Raw genomic sequence first — 20,547 nt, 5'->3', positions numbered from 1 at the left:
TAATAAGCACATTTAAGTGTTTGCTATTGTTTGTATTGCTAAATTGTTGACATTGCCCATTCTGCCTTTTTACATAGCTGACCAAAGCCCAGTGCTTGTGGAGATCCCATGAGCGGTTTTCAAAGCAGAACTTTGAACCCCTGACTCCACATGTCCTCACAACAAGCAGGAGTTCTTGGTCCTGGGACAACTTGAGTAATACTGTAGTTTGGTGTGACAGAACACGTTTTTTAAAACAGCCAACCCCACACATAAGTATACTTAGGGCAACAGTTTAGATGCCCAGAGATATTTTCTAAGCAGAATACTTTCTAATGTACTTTGAGCCCTTTTTAAAATATTTTTTCTTCATATCATCCAGCCCAAAATGTCAATTTTTAAAAAAATGTTTTAACAGAATAAACTACTTACCCAGCCCTATTTAATGTCTTAGAGACTACTTTTTTCTTCTCTTTTCTTTTCTTTTTTTTTTTTTTTTTTTTTTTTGAGACAAGGTCTGGCTCTGTAACCCAGACCAGAGTTCTGTGGCAAGATCATGGCTCACTGCAGCCTTGAACTTCTAGGCTGAAGCAATTCTCCCACCTCAGCCCCCAAGTAGCTGGGACTACAGGCACATGCCACTACACCTAGCTAATTTTTTGACTTTTTGTAGAGAGGAGGTCTCACTATATTGCCCAGGCTGGTCTCGAACTCCTGAGCTCAAGCAATCCTCCCACCATGGCCTCCCAAAGTGCTAGGATTACAGGCATGAGCCACCGCACCTGGCAGAGACAATATTTTACTATTGAAAACATTGACTTCTCATAAGGGAAATATTCAGTCTCTGTATGAGGATTGGTTTTGGTTGTGTATAACAGTAAACTTACACTGATTCAAACAAAATAGTTTCTTTTCCCTCACACATGCAAGTGTGACTTGGTATGTGTGGCTACTCTGCCCCACAAGATTGTTAGGTGTCCACTTTCAGGTCTAGGTGTCTTGGTGTCCCACAGTCCTTACGGTATTACTCTCAGGTGCACAATCCAATATGGCTGAGCAGCATAACCACATTCCAAGCAGCAGGATTCAGGTGAGTGGGGACAGAAGAAGAGATAACTCAGAAATTGTGCACACTTCTTACACTTCTTTTCACATTCCATTGGCCAGAACTTTGTCATATGGCTATTTTAAAAAAAACCTAAAGACTAAAACAAGTATTTGCATGACCATGCACCAACTAAAACAGCTAAATGAATGATTATAGAAGGAGAATACTTTATTTTTTTTTCACTTCTATTTTGTACTATTGCTAATAGGGAGAATATATTTAAAGGCAAAATAGCAACCACTGCCACACAGTCATACAATTTTTATTAGAATAATTGTTAATTTCATGAAGGTTTTTCTGATCTGTGACTTCAAAACCCATGACACATACTGTAAGCTGAGATCTGAGAAGTCTTTTAAAATAATGTTTTAGAATTGAAATGTGTCAATGAAAACAAATACAAAAAATATCAAAACTTAAAAAATGAAAACTAAGCAAATCCAAGCTGCTAGTGCTCAGTAAATGTTACAAGACATGTTGAAAATATGTACCTTCTTACCAGATTTTAGGCCCAGTTATATCTCACGTTGACATTTCTATATAAATAGCATAAAAGTAACAAAAGACACTTTTTAAGTGGCTAGGAGAAAATGACTGATGCAAAAATGAGATGTAACGAAGAACATCAAAGCTCCAAGGTTAATTACACACTTGTGCTAGAACCTCAAGGGAAGTCAGGGTACACCATCCCTCTGATTTGGTGTCTGAGGACTTTGAGGTAAAAGTGACTTGCTGGCCTCATTTAGAGTAGTCAGAGAGAGGGGAATCCCACATGGTTAATTTTCATTCTTCTTAGGAGGGAAATGTTGCAAGGGCTAGCATATTTTTATAGCTGAGACTATACAAAAAGATGGCAGTAACCCAAGAAGGCAAGAGGTCAGTGAGTTGACACAGAACTTGAGGAAGGAAATGCTGACAAAACCTTATGCTAAGAATCTGTGAGGATATCTGAATCTGCAGTTACTTTAAGACTCATTTGTTGTGCTGGAAATCTGAAAACATTTCTATTTAAAGATTCTTTAAAAGTATCTTAAAGGCTTTTAGCACTTACTCAGATCATAAGAACAGAATGACCTAAAACATAACCAATTTAAAGAGTCATGATTAAAAAAAAAAAAAAAAAAAAAGCATTTCTGGGAACATGAGCCTCACAAAGTCATAGAAATAGGAAATGGAAATACTTAATCAAGTTAAAGTCACTAATATTTAGAAAGCCTCAGTTGTTCGAGGGCGCATTTCCTTGTGTCTGTTACAAAAGCCAGTTTATTCCAAGAAAAATACAGAGAACTGTTGTGTTGACATCTAGTAAAACAAACAAAGACCAATCAGGCCTTTAACAAACAGCCCTTTGTTGCCATAAAACTGCCCTAGCCTCTCTGTTCCCTGAATGGTTCTAGTGTCTGACTACATGACTTGAGAGGAGACAAAAATGCCTGTACCCCACCTCCTGCTACACAGAAGAATTTTGGAACTAGGTTTACTACTTGTCCCTACAGCCTGAAGTAGATCAGCAGATTCAGGCTGGGCCCTTGGAGCCTACTGGATAAAGACCATGCCCCCATACCAGGCGGCGACTGATTTGCTCTCAGCAAAAGACAGAGCAAGCCCTTGGATTAATAAGCATGTAGTTACCCCATATGCATATAAAACTATCATATATCTATACAAATTAAAACTTAAAGGGTGTAGAGCCTGGCTGTCATCGGACTGGTTTACACCTCACACCATGTGACGGATTGGACACAGACTGCTCTGTGTGCCTTTACGTGAATGCACTGCAAAGACAACCATACTCTTTGGCTACTTCCAGAGAATCTTTAGAGATTCCTGTTAAATATCAATTTTTTCAACTGCCATATATTTCATGTCTACTATGTGTAGGTTACACACTTTCTAATCCTTAAATAATACTGCAATATGGGAATTAGATTCATAAAGTACAGTTGAGGAAGCCAGGGTTTAAAGAGGTTAAGTGACTGCCCAAGATGCAAAGGCAGCCAGCCTGACTCCACAGAATGTGTTTTCCCATACTCTGTCTCTTTACACCTCCTTAATTTCTTCAAACCTACCTAATTTTGGGGCCTAAAGTAAGCAATTTACTAGCCTGAAGCTCAAGCTCCAACCACCTTGTTCCTGCCCCCCGAATCTTGAATAACAACATGCAAAACTCACATACTTGGTTATTCTGAGAACTGAAACCTACATAAAAATCCTCCTAAACTCATTTTTATTTAAATTGCTTTTTCCAAGCCTATTACTAAAGGTACTAAAAACAGTGTGAGCTAAACATGTGGTAGCCTCACCCACCACACCTAGAATAGCTTTTCCTGTCTTCTCCCACTTTCCTTGCTTCCTTCCCTCCTTGTTATTGCTGAAGACTGAAAGCAGCAATGATGGCTCAGGCTCTCTTAGTGGACCATGAGCTATTTGAAGAAAGAAGCAGTTTGATTTTGCATCCCTCAACCCTTACACACAGTGCCTGACTGGTTCCATAAATGCTTTGTTGAATGAGTGACACCCATAGGAAGTTCACAGTGGTACAACTTTATTGAGAGTTGCTTTGCAATGTAGTCATTAACAAAGCTACCATTGTAAGCTGTTTAGAATTTGAGTTAAGAAAACTGCAGATTCATTTTAGAGATACTGCTATTCTGCAAATCCCAAACACAAGAAATGATATTAATGGAAAGAAAGCATATTGATAGGGTTTGAATGTTTGTCTCCTCCAAATCTCATGTTGAAATGTAATCCCCAATGTTGGAGGTAGGACTTGGTGGGAGGTGATTGGATCAGGAGGGCAAATACCTCATGAATGGTTTAACACCATCCCCTTGGTGATAAGTGAGTTCTCGCTCAGGTCACGTGAGATCTGGTTGTTTAAAAGAGTCTGGAACATCTCCCTTCTCTCTCTCACTTCTGTTCTTGCCATGTGATACACCTGTTCCCCTTCACCTTCCACCATGACTGTAAGTTTCCTGCAGCCCTTGCCTAGAGCAGATGCTGGCATCACACTTCCTGTAGAGCCTGCAGAACTGTGAGCCAGTGAAACCTCTTTTTTAAAATAAATTGCCCAACCTCAGGTATTCCTTTATAACAATGCAAATGAACTAATACAGACATTCTTTCCCCTTCCATTTCCAAATAATGCCTTCTCAACTCTGACATCTTCTTGGCAGCAAACAAGACTTTTGTAGTTTGTCAGGTTCCAACCTGAGCTGAGGTCTGAGGGGAGCTGGTGGACGAGTGGTGGGTAGCTGAAAGAACACTCGAGGAGCCATAGGCAGTTGGGACATGGCTTTATTCTCTCCCCCTCTCCTACAGAGTCAGCAGTGCCATTATATTCCTCACAGACAACAGTGGCTTAAGGCCAGACATGGGCTCACATACACAGGTTACATTAAATTACTACGTAAATGTGATTACGTAGTGCACAAGATTTTGTGCCTGCACTCCAAACCCGCTGTGTCATACTGCACTGGATGTCTGCCTTGGTCTACTCCTGACTGAAGCATAGCCATTTTCTTTATACTCCACCCCCTAGGCCAAGGGAGTCCTCTTAGTGGGGAGATGTGCCCACAGGGCGGAGCCCTGGACCCAGAGGCCACAGCAGCAATACAGGGAGCGACAGCTCACTATTAACATTCTCGCTATGCTGCCCATAATTATTAGAGTCCAGCATAGGCCAGAGCCCAGAGATGCGCACCATGTTTGTAGGGGGTCATCGGTAAGACTTTCAACTGCCTTGATTTCCTGGGAAACTCCTTGCAAAGCTGCTGTTACATTTTGTTGATTGTCAGGGATAAAAGTACAACATTGCATTCCCAAAAGATGTCAGGGATGAAAGTACAACATTGTGTTCCCAAAAGAGCACAGGTGCCACCTTGGGGAGCAGTTAATATGTCTAGGGCCATCTGGTTCTGCAGTACTACCTTCCTGGTTTGATCAACCTCATCTGTCAACAGAAGGAGGACAACTTGGGTGTAATTCAAGGCTTGAGCAGTGTGCTCAGCAAGGGCTGCAACTTGTATTTCTACAGTTATGACACCTGCTCCAGGGATGGCTAATGCTAAGGGGTAGAGCCATCTGGTTTTGCACTCGCAAAAACCAGGAACGTAGCTCCTCTCAGTTATGTGGGTGTCTAGGCAATGTGGGAATACTAGCAGCAGGCACATAAGTCCACTCCCAGGTACAGCAGCCAGTACAGTTCACTGGCAAAAAACCATCCCGTGTCTCCATAGACCCGTAAACTCCCGGGGGGCACAAAGTCTACTGGGGCCTGGCCTTGATGAAGCTGCCTATTCCACCACACCTTTGGTGTGGTGACATACGTTATATTTGTGCAGGCTATGGCGGGTAACCACCCCATGGTGGCATTACCCCAATGCTGCTCTATACATCATGGTACCTGTGTTGGGGGCTAACCCCCCACTAACCAGCCCTATCCATCATAAATGCTATGGGTCAGCCAGGGGGTGGGCATGCCATGGGTTTGCGGCACTCCCTATCCAAAGCTTGCCGTGTCATGTTCCAAACGTTGGCCATGGGACTCCAAGTCTCTAACCACATCCGGTTTTCCACAGAAGCTGGATGTATGTGCCAGGGCAAGTCATCTGCAGCTGCTACTGGAAGGGTGGTGCAGATCCAACAGTTGGACACATTGGTCACCTCAGCATAGCCCATTCCACAATGCTGTTAGAGCATGTCAACTTATGGTCGAAACGACAAAACAGGCACTCACAGGTAAATCACTCTTCTCAGGCAAAATACAAGCCAACCTTTTATCTCTGGATAACAATGCAGCCACCAAGGGCTTCTGCCCTGGGCAATGGTACCACAGCTTCTCAGTTCCCCATGGTTTCTTTGGGTCCTGTATTCGTGCCAAAGTCACTGGGGGGCCCACAATAGGCCACATAGACAATACAAGGTGGGGGGGGGGTTCCTTCCCTGAGCACTCCCCTACGAGCAGTCAATCGTGGAAGCCATGTATTGAATACCCAAGGAGTGGCATGTAAATCATACTGTAGGTCCTCCCCCCAGAGGGCTACGATGGCCAACTGTTGGCAATGGGGGCTTGGAGGGTCCATGTTCAAAGCCAGGTTTTTTGTTCCCCTGCCTTTAGGGGCATTAGGGCAGGCAACCACAGGTTACTGTTGGTCCCCATGCCTGGTCAGAGAAGGTCATCCTTCTTTCCATAGGACTTGCCACATGGCCTGGCCCCAAATGGGCCAGTGAGCAACTAGCCAATTGTGTGCCTTCCAGGTAGTTAACCACAAGGTCGGGCCTCAGTAAACGGCCCAGCTACCGGGGCAGATTATCATACGTGTCTCCTCCTTGGTGATCACCATCCATACTGCCCTGAGTTCAGCTCATTGACTACTTTTTCCATCCCTGGTATCAAACCATATGGTATCAGTACTAGGCTGGACTGCAACAGCGGTCCAGGCAGCAATAACACCCTGGCTGGACCCATCTGTATACCATGCTCCATCGGGAATGGAGGAGGTGCCCCTCTTTAAATGGTGGTGGCTCAGGGTTTAAGGGTGCCTCAGGCTGACCCATGGCCTTATCTTGCATCAGCACTACAGGTCCCAAGACTTCTTGTAATTCTGCTGCTAAGGGGCTTGTACTCAGGGTACTCTGCTGTTCTGACTAGGCGCCCCACTTTGCTAAGGTAGATGTCTGTGCCGTCCCAGTCTGGAGGGTCATTACCCATAAAGGTACCCACCCCACTATTGGGTAAGTCATCTACAGGCATGACTAGTGTTGCTTGTCCTGTCACACTCTCACAAGCCTGAAGGGTGGCATATGCAGCTATTAACTGCTTCCCTATCAATGAATACCAGAGCTCAGCTCCCTTCCAAACTTGGGACAAAAAGCCTGCCAGTGTTCTAAAGCCCTCTGTGTGCTGCCATAGGCCCCGCCAAGAGCATCTGTGGTCACATGCACATCAAGTTCAAATGGGCACCCCTGGTCAATTACTTGTAGGGCCTGTGCTTGCTGTATGGCCCACTTGGCTGCCAGAAAAGCCATCTCAGCCTCATTGTCCCAATCCCAAGTAGTTCCCATTTTTGTCAACTGATACAACGGTTTTACCATCAGAGCCAAATGGGGTATAAATGCCCACCAATATCCCAAGAGGCCCACAAAAGTCTGTAGTTGCCTCATCGTTGTGGGCTGGGGATATGCCTGAATGTTATCAATGATGGCCTCTGGTATGGCCTTTGTTTTACCCAAGCAGATAACTATCAAGAATTTGGCAGACAATCCAGGCCCTTGGACCTAGGATTTGTTGACTGCCCAACCGCATGCTGCCAAATATTGTTGTAAGAGGCGTGCTGCCACTTCTAAACCTGCAAGAGAATCAGAGGTTAACATAATATCATCAGTATAATGGAATGGGTGGATTCCCTTTGGACATTTCCAGGCAGCTAAATCCGTGGCAAGGAGACCATGACATATGATGGGTCTCTGCACATAGGCCTGCGGCAGCATGTGAAAGTCCATTGTTGCCCTTCCCATGGCAAGGCAAACTGTTCCTGGCTCTCTGGAGCAATGTCATTTGAGAAGAATGTATTGACCAAGTCCACCACATAGTGGTACTCTCCCAATATCATCATCAAGGGGTCCATCAAATCCATGATAGAGGGTACAGCTGCATGTAAAAGGGGTGTTACTTTATTTAGTTCTCAATAATCCACCGTCATCTGCCAAGTTCCGTCAGGCTTCTTGACTGGCCATACTGGAAAATTGTAGGGTCCATGGTGTTACACACTATCTGCACCTTTTCTAACTTCTTAATAGTCTCAGTTATCTTTGTATGCCCACCTGGCAAGTGGTATTGACAGGTGGAAGTAATCCATAAGGGTTGTGGCAGGACATGGAGCTAGTGATGAGTATGTCTGCGGAGTACCAGCTTAACCACACATACTCGGAGTCTGAATTCTCTGGCCGTGGTTTGTAAAGCCAAGCTATGTAAAATATCCACCTCCAAAATGTATTCAGGTATGGGAGAAACATCATAGTTTATAAGTGGGGAGCCAAGCAGCCAATGCCAAGGTGCAAAGATACAGGTTTCACTTTCACTGACTGGCATCCATAGCCATCTATATATGCAACCTTGACTGGAAATGTATCAAAGTTCCCATAGACAAGACTACAATCTGTGTCAGTGTCTACCAGCACCAGCACCTGCTGTATGTTGGTGGGGGACCAGTGGATTGTCAATTCCACATGTGGCCACTGGTTGTCCAGTGTCCCCCCAAGCCAGGTACCTCTGCCAGTTCCCTAATCAAACACAAAAAGTTCTGTACCTCCATCAGTCTGCAAGTAGTGCTTGAGCTGGAGTGTCCAGGGGGACTGAGTTGAGCAGCAACATCCTGCCACCTCTTGGGCATTTTCCAGAACTGCTGCTCTAGGGACAGTTGCCTCCACAAATTTAACGGCACTTCATTGGGTTGCCTATCAATTTTCTCTTGGTCAACCCTATCCAAAATCAAATCAATCCATATCTGGTGACTTGCGGGTCATCCACTGGGGCCCGTTTTTGTCCCGGGAGGTGGCCCCCCGCAGAAGGGATACCGTTCCTTTTTTCATGGTGTAGATTCCTAGGTCCCACTAATGGCCCTTTGCTTCCCCAAGGGCCGCCATAGCAGCAGTCACTTCATGTATGTGGCACTTCATGTATATGGAGTGAGGAGAGCAGTCAGGGAGCCGAAGGCACTCGGCGGGGCAGAGCCCAATACAAAGTCCCTCATGTGGGAGGTAAAGCGTTCATCATCTGGCCCTCGGGTATTCAGATTGAACATAGCCTGCTGTATGCCCATCTCCCAAATTACTTTGCACCAAATCTGTATACGACTGCCATTTACTCACAGTTTCTGGTATTTCTCTGGTGTCATTCCATACCATTTGTATGGCCACCATCAGCCATTCAATTAGGGTGTGCTCACCTTGTCCCTGTGATAACTGCCTGCTCACCTGCAACTGCTGATGGAGGGAGGGATGGGTCATAATGGAGTCCAACTTTTCCATTTCAGAGGCAGGGGAGACGATACCTTTGGTTCCCTCATTCCAAAAGCAAAGCATCCAGGTGGGTAGCGGTTCCCCTAAGTGCTGCCAACACTGTTTACCTAATTCCTGCAACTCAGTTGGGGTATAGTCAGTGTATGACATGTGCTCCATCATGGTAGGGGGTCCGTGAGCCCACCCCTGGGATCCCAATGGCTGTTCATGCTCTATTTCCTGATGGACCACTGGGTGAGCCCATAATAGAGGGTCTTCCTTCTCAGTATCAGACTGAGTTGGGGGTCTCCGACTGGGATGATAGGCTCAAGCCCACACTAACGACAACCCCTAATTCTCATTCCAAGCTGTGTATCTGGGAATCCAGGTACTCTGCTTGCCCCTGGAGGTCCCTGACCTGTGTTGTATCCTACAGGGCCGAGTGCACACTTCCCATAGCGCAGTCAAAAGCGCCCATCCAATTCTGCCAGCAAAGGCGTGCTCCTTCTTGGTGCTCTCTGCTACCAGGTATTTCAGCACCTTCTCCATGCTCACAGAGGACCTGTCCACTGCTCCCCATGTTTCCACCAGGGCCCATCCCAGCAGCACTGCTGCCACTGGGTACCATAACATGTTGGGGCCACATGACTCCTTACCCTGGATCATCAGGGGCTGAGGGCTCATTCTCCTCAGAATCCTGCCGACTATGACAATTATCAGGTTCCAACTCAGGCTGGGGTCTGAAGGGAGCTGGTGGATGGGCGGCAGGTAGCTGAAAGAACACTTGAGGGACCATAGGCAGTTGGGACATGACTTTATTCTTTCCCCCTCTACTACAGAGTCAGTAGTGCAGTTATATTTGTCACAGGGAACCGTGGCTTAAAGCCAGCTATAAGCTCGTACAAACAGGTTACATTAAATGGCTACATAAATGTGATTACATAGGGCATGGGATTGTGTACCTGTGCTCCAAACCTGCTGTGTCATGCTGTATCAGATGTCTGCCTTGGCCTACTCCTGATTGAAGCACAGCCATTTTCTTTTTCTTTTTTCCAGTTTTAGAATTTATTGACACTATTAAATGACCACTTAATAATAAACCAATGGGCTTTTTATTACCAATATTAAAATTAGCATGTAGTAGCTCCTACTTTATTTATCTTTTTTTTGTTATTATACTTTAAGTTCTGGGATACATGTGCAGAACATGCATGTTTCTTACATAGGTATACACGTGCCATGGTGGTTTGCTGCACCCATCAACCCATCATCTACATTAGGTATTTCTCCTAATGCTATCCCTCTGCTAACCCCCACCCCCGACAGGCCCCGGTGAGTGATGCTCCCCTCCCTATGTCCATGTGTTCTCATTGTTCAGTTTCCACTTACGAGTGGTTTTCTGTTCCTGTGTTAGTTTGCTGAGAATGATGGTTTTCAGCTTCATCCATGTCCCTGCAAAGGACATGAACTCATCCTTTCTTATGCCTGCATAGTATTCTATGGTGTATATGTGCCACATTTTCTTTATCCAGTCTATCACTGATGGGCATTTGGATTGGTTCCAAGTCTTTGCTATTGTGAATAGTGCTGCAATGAACATACATGTGCATATGTCTTTATAGTAGAATGATTTATAATCCTTTGGGTATATACCTAGTAATGGGATTGCTGGGTCAAATGGTATTTCTGGTTCTAGATCCTTGAGGAATCACCACACTGTCTTCCACAATGGTCAAACTAATTTACACTCCCACCAACAGTGTAAAAGTGAAAGTGTTCCTATTTCTCCACATCCTCTCCAGCATCTGTTGTTTCCTGACTTTTTAATGATTGCCATTCTAACTGGCATGAAATGGTACCTAATTGTGGTTTTGATTTGCATTTCTCTAATGACCAGTGATGATGAGCCTTTTTTCATGTTTGTTGGCTGCAGAAATGTCTTCTTTGAGAAGTGTCTGTTCATATCTTTCACCCACTTTTTGATGGGGTTCTTTGTTTTTTTCTTGTAAATTTGTTTAAGTTCCTTGCAGATTCTGGATATTAGCCTTTTGTCAGACAGATAGATTGCAAAAATTTTCTCCCATTCTGTAGGTTGCCTGTTCACTCTGATGATAGTTTCTTTTGCTGTGCAGAAGCTCTTTAGTTTAATTAAATGCCATTTGTCAATTTTGGCTTTTGTTGCCATTGCTTTTGGTGTTTTAGTCATGAAGTCTTTGCCCATGCCTATGTCCTGAATGGTATTATCTGTGTTTCCTTCTAGGGTTTTTATGATTTTAGGTCTTACATTTAAATCTTTAATCCATCTTGAGTAAATTTTTGTATAAGGTGTAAGGAAGGGATTCGGTTTCAGTTTCCTGCATATGGCTAGACAGTTTTCCCAACACCATTTATTAAATAGGGAATCCTTTCCCCTATTGCTAGTTTTTGTCAGGTTTGTCAAAGATCAAATGGTTGTAGATGTGTGACGTTATTTCTGAAGTCTCTGTTCTGTTCTATTGGTCTATATATCTGTTTTGGTACCAGTACCATGTTGTTTTGGTTAGTATAGCCTTGCAGTATAGTTAGAAATCAGGTAGCGTGATGCCTCCAGCTTTGTTCTTTTTGCTTAGGATTGTCTTGGCTATATGGGCTCTTTTTTAGTTCCATATGAAATTTAAAGTAGTTTTTTCTAATTCTGTGAAGAAAGTCAATGGTAGCTTGATGGGGATAACACTGAATCTATGAATTACTTTGGGCAGTATGACCATTTTCATGATATTGGTTCTTCCTATCCATGAAAATGGAATGTTTTTCCATTTTTTTGTGTCCTCTCTTAATTCCTTGAGCAGTGGTTTGTAGTTTTCCTTGAAAAATCCTTCACATCCCTTGTAAGTTGTATTCCTAGGTATTTTATTCTCTTTGTAGCAATTGTGAATGAGAATTCACTCATGATTTGGCTCTCTGTCTATTATTGGTGTACAAGAATGCTTGTGATTTTTGCACATTGATTTTGTATCCTGAGACTTTGCTGAAGTTGCTTATCAGCTTAAGGAGATTTTGGGCTGAGACAATGGAGTTTCTAAATGTACAATCATGTCATCTGCAAACAGAGACAATTTGCCTTCCTCTCTTCCTATTTGAATACACTTTCTTTCTTTCTCTTGCCTAATTGTCCTTGCAGAACTTCAATACTATGTTGAATAGGAGTGGTGAGAGAGGGTATCCTTGTCTTGGAAGCACAGGCGTTTTCCTTATATAGTCACTTGATATTTTCTTCTGACTCAGATTGTGGACTGAAAAACGGCCACAACTAACAAATTAGGTGAGATTCTTACCATGTTATGACTGACTTGCTTTAATCTCATGATCCAAACTCTCCAAGTGTGAGAGAAAAAATCAATTTCTGTTGACCTGCTGAAATCAGAGTTGCCACATAGGCTGTTTTTGTTGGTTACTAGAAGCTGTTTGATTTGTCCCAGTTTGATTTGTCCCAGTGGAAAGTAATTTTTTTTTTTTCTGAGAAAAATAGAGATAAATTTTATCTATAACAAGTTTACCATTCTTTTAAAAATGGCAACTTCACTCCATTTTGAAGTGTAAGATCCACCCTGTCAAATACACAAACCTTAAGAGTCCTGCTTGATGAATGTTTACAAAGTGAGCACACCCAGGTTAATTACCACTGAGATCAAGATAACCAGAAAAGCCCTTCATGTCTCATCCTAGTCATTACCCGCCACAAAGATAGCCACTGTTTTGACTTCTGTCATCATAGATTTGTTGCTTGTCTTCTTTTTGAGCTTTATTAAATTGAATCATACTGTATGTCTGCCTTCTTTCAATATTACATCTGTAAGATTCACTTATATATTATAGCTACACGTGTCAGTAGTTTATTCTTCTTTATGTGGTGTTATATTCCATAGTGTGATTAAGCACAATTTACTTTTTTTTTTGTTGTTGTTGAGTGCTTAGTAGTGGGAATAGCACAATTGACTTACAGGTTCTATTACTGATAGTCATTGGGGTTGTTTCCAGTTTTTAGCTATTATCATTACAGCTGCTGGGAACAGTCTTACACATGTCTTCTGGTGAACATAAGCATTCATTTCAGTTGGATATAAAGCCCAAAGTGGAATTGCTGTATCATGTAGTATATATATATATATATATATATATATATATATATATATATATGTGTGTGTGTATATACATGTTCAGGTTTAATACATACTGGCAAAACATATTTCAGTGTTCATTCCCAGTTACATTCTCGCCACCAATTATATGAAAGTTTGAGGTGCTCTGTATTCTTGTTGATGTTTAGTTTCTTCAACGTTTTCCTTTCTTTTTTAATTTTTACTTTTTTTTTGGGACAAAGTCTTGCTCTGTCACCCAGGCTGGAGTGCAATGGCATGATCACAGCTCACTGCAGCCTCAACCTCCAAGACTCAAGCAGTCCTCTCACCTCAGCCTCCCAAGTGGCTGGAACCACAGGCACATGCCATCAAGGCCTGGCTAACTTTTTAATTCTTATTTTTGTAGAGATGGGGTCTCACTGTGTTTCCCAAGATGGTCTCAAACTCCTAGGCTCAAGCAATCGTCCCACCTCAGCCCCCCAAAGTGTTGGGATTACAGGTGTGAGCCACTGCTCCTGGTCTATTTTTACTTTTTTAGAGACAGGGTCCCCCTCTGTCACCCAGGCTAGGGTATAGTTGCATGATCATAAGTTACTGTAACCTCAAACTCCTGGGCTCAAGCTATCTTCTGCCTCAGCCTCCTAAGTAGCTAAAACAAACGACAGGTATGCACCACCACACCCAGCTAATGTTTACATTTTTGTAGAGATGGGGTTTCACTACGTTGCCCAGGCTGGTTTTGAACTGAAACTGCCTTTGCAAAGATTATGACAGTGAGAGAAGTCTATCATGGTTGACTTCATCCTGCTTCTAGACTCACAGGCAGGCTGGCCTTGCTTATTCCTCAGCATAGGCCAAGCTAACAATGGGAGAAATTTAGTTTTTAGTTTAGCATTGAAGCAAAAATAATAACAGTCCTCCGTAAAACTCATCCCCTCTTTGTTCTGGGACTGAAACCAGCTTTGTAAGACCAATGAAAAGTCACAAGATTAGGGTTATGAGAGGAGACTGAATTCTACTAAAATGTAGGTGTAAAGATAGCTAACCATTGTTCCCTAGATTGCTTTTCTATAATCCCTTACTGCTCAGGAGTCATGTGGCCAGAGGTCACAAGATTTGTGACTTCTCCAATCGCTCCTATAGATAACATCACTATTGTAGAACCTAAGATGGGTCTTTTGAGATGTTTTCAGACTTTTGCACTCTGGCTACTGACTGACTCCACATGGACCTGTGGCTCATGACTCTTGTGGCCCCCACGCAGTGGCTGACACAGCACACAAGGACTGGTTTCTACATTTCTACAATGTAATCTCTAACCAATCAGCAGCACTCATACCCTAGCCCCCTGCCCACCAAATTATCTAAAAAAACCCTAGCCTCTGAGTTATGTGGGAAGCTGATTTGAGTAATAAAGTCCATCTTCTGCTTGGCTAGCCCTGCATTAATTAAACTCTTTTCTTTCTTTCTTTCTTTTTTTTTTTTTTAAGACAGAGTCTTGCTCTGTTGCCCAGGTTGGAGTGTAATGGTATGATCTCAGCTCACCACAACCTCTGCCTCCCGGATTCAAGAGATTCTCCTGCCTCAGCCTCCCATGTAGCTGGGACTACAGGCATGTGCCACCATGCCTGGCTAGTTTTTGTATTTTTAGTAAAGACAGGGTTTTACCATGTTGGCCCGGCTGGTCTCAAACTCCTGACCTCAGGTGATCCGCCCACCTTGGCCTCCCAAAGTGCTGGGATTACAGGCGTGAGCCACCATGCCCGGCCTAATTAAACTCTTTGCTGCAAAAAACCTGCTGTTCTCAGTGTGTTGGGCTTTCTGGGCAGCAGGTAAGATGAACCCATCAGGCACTACACTAGGGTTTATCAGAACAACTTTTGGGTTTGTTGATTTTCTCCTGTGTACGTCAGCTTTCTCTTTAATTGGTTTCTGCTTGTGGTGTTATGATATATAGTTTCCATCTGTAATTCCTGGTTCATCATTCCCATATCCATTGTTGTGGGTTTTTTTTCTTTTTTTAAAAATTACCTGTTCTAGGAACACCTTGTTACAATCTTTTGTTGTTATAATGTTGGATGTGTTAGACCCAACCAGCAGGCCTCAGTAAACAGAATCTCTCTCCTGTCTTCCTTTCACTTGCCCCAAGGCAGGACTCTAATGTTTCCCCGCCACTCTGATTTTGGGGTTTAAGGGGGGCAGTCTTGGGGACAGAGCCCCCTCACCCTGTGGGTTCTGACACCATCTCCAGGTTGATCGTGTTGGAACTGAATTGGAGAACACCCAGCTGGTGTCTACTGCTTGGCATGTAGCAGAAAAACCCACATTTGAGCACAGAAGTCTTCTGTATTATTGACTATTTTTGTTTTGGGTAAAAAAATATAAAAATTTTAGCCGGGCGCGGTGGCTCAAGCCTGTAATCCCAGCACTTTGGGAGGCCGAGACGGGCGGATCACGAGGTCAGGAGATCGAGACCATCCTGGCTGACACTGTGAAACCCCATCTCTACTAAAAACTACAAAAAACTAGCCGGGCGAGGTGGCGGGCGCCTGTAGTCCCAGCTACTCGGGAGGCTGAGGCAGGAGAATGGCGTGAACCCGGGAGGCGGAGCTTGCAGTGAGCTGAGATCCGGCCACTGCACTCCAGCCTGGGTGGCAGAGCGAGACTCCGTCTCAAAAAAAAAAAAAAAAAAAAAAAAAAAAAAAATAAAAATTTTAAAACAAGGTCCTCTGTGTTGATTGTTGTGGTGGGAAAGTAAAGGAAAAACACAGTTTGAGACAGTTTTTCCTGAAACAGTGTTCTCATCTGTATTTTCTTACCTTTACTTTGAATTTATTTTTTTCCCTTGATCCTGCGAAAGGAAAATATCTTGGGCCCCCAAAATCACAAACCTAAAGGGAAAAGTCAAGCTGTGAACTGCTTAGGGCAAGGCAAACCTGCCTCCCATTCTATTCAGTCATCCCTCTACTCACTGAGATAAATGGGTATCTGATTGCCTCCTTCGGAGAGGCTAATCAGAAACTCAAAAGAATGCAACCATTTGTCTCTTATCTACCTATGACCTGGAAGCCCCCTCCCTGCTTCCAGTTGTCCCACCTTTCCAGACGGAACCATTGTTCATCTTACATATGTTGACTGATGTCTCATGTCTCCCTAAAATATATGAAACCAAACTGCCCTGACCACCTTGGGCACATGTGGTCAGGACTTCCTGAGGCTGTGTCATGGGTGTGTGTACTCAACCTTGGCAAAATATCTTTTTAAAAAAATTCTGCCTTGGCACGGTGGTCCTGAGAGTGGTGGGTGCCACCCTGTCCTGGGTGGAGGGAGGGCCTAAGGGCCAGTTAAGGCCAAAGGCGGGAGCCGGGGGGGTGTAGCAGACCCTGGAATGTGGAGAAGCCAGGGGCAGGCCCAGAGGCAGCAGTGATAGGCCCGTGGAGGGTGAAAAGCACCGGACTGGGACCCAGGCCACAGGGCACCCCAGGAGGCGGGGCACCGGATCACATGACACAGAACCTGAAACACAGGCACAGGCTCACAGAAAGCACATGGACAAGTAGGCACAGGTTCACAGGCCAGATGCATACCAAGCATGGCTGGGCCAGACACTGGGATACAGTGGTGGTGTTACACACAGACCACAGGGGAGACACGGCACTATGGGACACATGGACTTGATGGCCACAATGCACAGACCAGGTCACAGAGCTCGAGGGATGTAGGAAGGAGCCTTTTGGCACTACTGCACTGGAATCATGTGAGACAAGGGTGGTGGGGCCTCTGGAGGTGCCTGGGGCGGTCCCCTGTGGCCCCACTGGGCTTAGTCCGTCTTCCACACTTCGTTGAGCAGCTTCACCACCTCATCATAGACGATAAACACTATGGCCACAACCAGGCTGACCTGGCCCGGAGCGGGACAATGCCCTTGTAGAATCCTTGAGCTCCTCCTTTCTCAGGATCTGCCAGAGGCAGTCCATCGAGTTCCGGTATTTGTGCGCCTCCAGGCCCTACCTGCGGGTCTTAATCACGTCCAGAGGAGTGTTTCCAAAGACGCTGGCTGTGCACACCATGGCTCCGAAGACCCCAGTGATCAGCACGTTCATAGGCTTGTTGGGGTTGTCCCCTCCGTACCAACTGTGCAGGGAATGTCATGACGAAGAAGCAGATGGCCTGATTCCAGCCCTGCTTCAGCACCGTGACTGTGAGGCCCTGATACATCCCCTTCAGCCCTTGTTACCGCACAATCTTCCTAACCCGCGGAAGAATCCTCTGTTCTGGGGTTTAGGTAGGTGTGGCGGCTGAACTTCACATTGATGGTCTTCATGGGGCACATGATCACCACGGCCTCAGCCACTCCAGCGCCCAGGCAGCACAGCAGCCCGCGCGTGTTGTCCAGCGTCCCTGGGAAACCCGCATGTGGTTGCTGAGGAACCAGAACATTCCGAACCTGGCGGCCGCCTTGGGGATGGAGCCGTAGAGCAGGGAGCTGAGGCCGCGGTACAGGCCCAGGACGCCATGGTTGCAGACACTCGGCCACACCGGTCCCGGATGCTCTGGTACCGCAGCGGGTGCGAGCGCTAGTCCAGCTGCCCTGAGTCTTCACATACTGGGTGGGGAAGGTGATGTAGATCTCGATGCCGCCCGCCAGGCCGCCTGCCAGGATCGTCTTCCCCAGGAGCGTCAGCTTGATCTTGCCAGACGCGGGCGCGGCGGCCGCCAGAGCGCGTGGGGTTCGAGGCGTGGCCATGGCGGGCAGGAGGCTGCGCGCTGTGGCGGCCTCGGGTCCGAGACTTTTGAACTCCGCCCAATGAACTTTCTAAATTAACTGAGACCTGCCTGAAATTTTCGAGGTTCACAATCCTTAAGGTAACAGCTTAAGATTTTTCAGCCTTTCTCTTTTAATACATGAATTTAAAGTTACATATTTATCTTTAAATCCCTATTCGGGGATTCAACTTCTTCCTAGGTTAGTCTTGGGAGAGTGTATGTGTCCAGGAATTTATCCATTTCTTCTAGATTTTCTAGTCTATTTGCACAGAGGTGTTTATAGTATTTTCTGATGGTAGTTAGTTTGTATTTCTGTGGGATCAGAGGTGATATCCGCTTTATCGTTTTTTATTGTGTCTATTTGATGCTTCTCTCTTTTCTTTTTTATTAGTCTGGCTAGCAGTCTATTTTGTTAACCTTTTCAAAAAACCGGCTCCTGGATTCATTAATTTTTTTTTCTTTTTTTTTTTTTTTTTGCCATGGAGTCTTGCTTTGTCGCAAGTCTGGAGTGCAGTGGTGCGATCTCAGCTCACTGCAACCTCCGCCTCCCTGGTTCAAACCATTCTCCTGCCTCAGCATCCTGAGTAGCTGGGACGACAGGCACATGCCACCACGCCCAGCTAATTTTTATATTTTGAAGGGTTTTTCGTGTCTTTTTCTCCTTCAGTTCTGCTCTGATCTTAGTTGTTTCTTGTCTTCTGTTAGCTTTTGAATGTGTTTGCTCTTGCTTCTCTAGTTCTTTTAATTGTGATGTTACGTTGTCGATTTTAGATCTTTCCCACTTTCTCCTGTGGGCATCTGGTGCTATAAATTTTCCTCTAAACACTGCTGTAGCTGTGTCCCAGAGCTTCTGGCACATTGTGTCTTTGTTCTCATTGGTTTCAAGTAACTTATTTATTTCTGGCTTAATTTCGTTATCAGTAGTCAATCAGGAGCAGGTTGTTCAGTTTCCATGTAGTTGTGTGATTTTGAGTGAGTTTCTTAATCCTGAGTTCTAATTTGATTGCACTGTGGTCTGAAAGACTGCTTGTTATGATTTCCGTTCTTTTGCATTTGCTGAGGAGTGTTTTACTTCCAATTATGTGGTCAACTTTAGAATAAGTGTGATGTGGTGCTGAGAAGAATGTGTATTCTGTTGATTTGGGGTGGAGAGTACCGTAGCTGTCCATTAGGTCCACTTTGTCCAGAGTTGAGTTCAAGTCCTGAATATCCTTCTTAATTTTCTGTCTCGTTGATCTGTCTAATATTGACAGTGGGATGTTAAAGTCTCCCGCTGTTATTGTGTGATAGTCTAAGTCTCTTCATAGGTCTCTAAGAACTTGCTTTATGAATCTGGGTATTTCTGTATTGGGTGCATATATATTTAGAATAGTTAGCTCTTGTTGCATGATCCCCTTTACCATTATGTAATGCCCTTCTTTGTCTTTTTTGATCTTTGTAGGTTTAAAGTCTGTTTTATCAGAGACTAGGATTGCAACCCCTGTTTTTTTTTTTTTTGCTTGGTAAATATTCCTCTATCCCTTTATTTTGAGCCTATGTGTATCTTTGCACGTGAGATGGGTTTCCTGAATACAGCACACTGATGGATCTTGCCTTTTTATCCAATTTACCAGTCTGTGTCTTTTAATTGGGTCATTTAGCCCATTTACATTAAGATTAATATTGTTATGTTTAATCCTGTTATTATGATGCTAGCTGGTTATTTTGCCCGTTAGTTGATGCAGTTTCTTCATAGTGTCAATGGTCTTTACAATTTGGTATGTTTTTGCAGTGGCTGGTACCGGTTTTTCCTTTCCATATTTAGTACTTCCTTCAGGAGCTGTTGTAAGGCAGGCCTGGTAGTGACAGAATCTCTCAGCATTTGCTTGTCTGTAGAGGGTTTTATTTCTCCTTTGCTTATGAAGCTTAGCTTGCCTGGATATGAAATTCTGGGTTGAAAATTCTTTTCTTTAAGAATGTCAAATATTGGCCCCCACTCTCTTCTGGCTTTGTAGGGTTTCTGCAGAGAGATCTGCTGTCAGTCTGATGAGCTTTCTTTTGTGGGCAACCTGACCTTTCTCTCTGGCTGCCAGTAACAATTTTTTCTTCGTTTCAACCTTGGTGAATCTGATGATTATGTGTCTTGGGGTTGCTTTTCTCGAGGAGTATCTTTGTGGTGTTCTCTGTATTTCCTGAATTTGAATGTTGGCCTGTCTTGTTAGGTTGGGGAAGTTCTCCTGAGGAGTGTTTTCCAACTTGGTTCCATTCTCCCCGTCATTTTCATATAGTTCCATATTTCTTGGAGCCTTTGTTCATTCCTTTTCATTCTTTTTTTCTCTAATCTTGTCTTCTTGCTGTATTTCATTAAGTTGATCTTCAATCTTTGGTATTTTTTTCTGCTTGATTGATTCTGCTATTGATACATGTGAATGCTTCACAAAGTTCTCGTGCTGTGTTTTTCAGCTCCGTTAGGTCATTTATGTTCTTCTCTAAACTGGTTCTTCTAGTTAGCAATTCTTCTAACCTTTTTTCAAGGTTCTTAGCTCTCTTGCATTGGGTTAGAACGTGCTCCTTTAGCTCAAAGGAGTTTGTTAT

The 20,547-nt window shown here is 44.2% G+C and overlaps 1 pseudogene; it reads right to left on the bottom strand.

Moving 5' to 3' along the window:
* Window positions 1–15,909: 15,909 nt before the first annotated feature.
* LOC105468856 (tricarboxylate transport protein, mitochondrial pseudogene) lies at window positions 15,910–18,257 on the bottom strand (annotated as a pseudogene).
* Window positions 18,258–20,547: the final 2,290 nt, after the last annotated feature.

Source organism: Macaca nemestrina, chromosome 12 (assembly GCF_043159975.1).
Source record: "Macaca nemestrina isolate mMacNem1 chromosome 12, mMacNem.hap1, whole genome shotgun sequence".
Taxonomy (NCBI): domain Eukaryota; kingdom Metazoa; phylum Chordata; class Mammalia; order Primates; family Cercopithecidae; genus Macaca; species Macaca nemestrina.
This window is presented reverse-complemented; position numbering and strand designations above follow the sequence as displayed.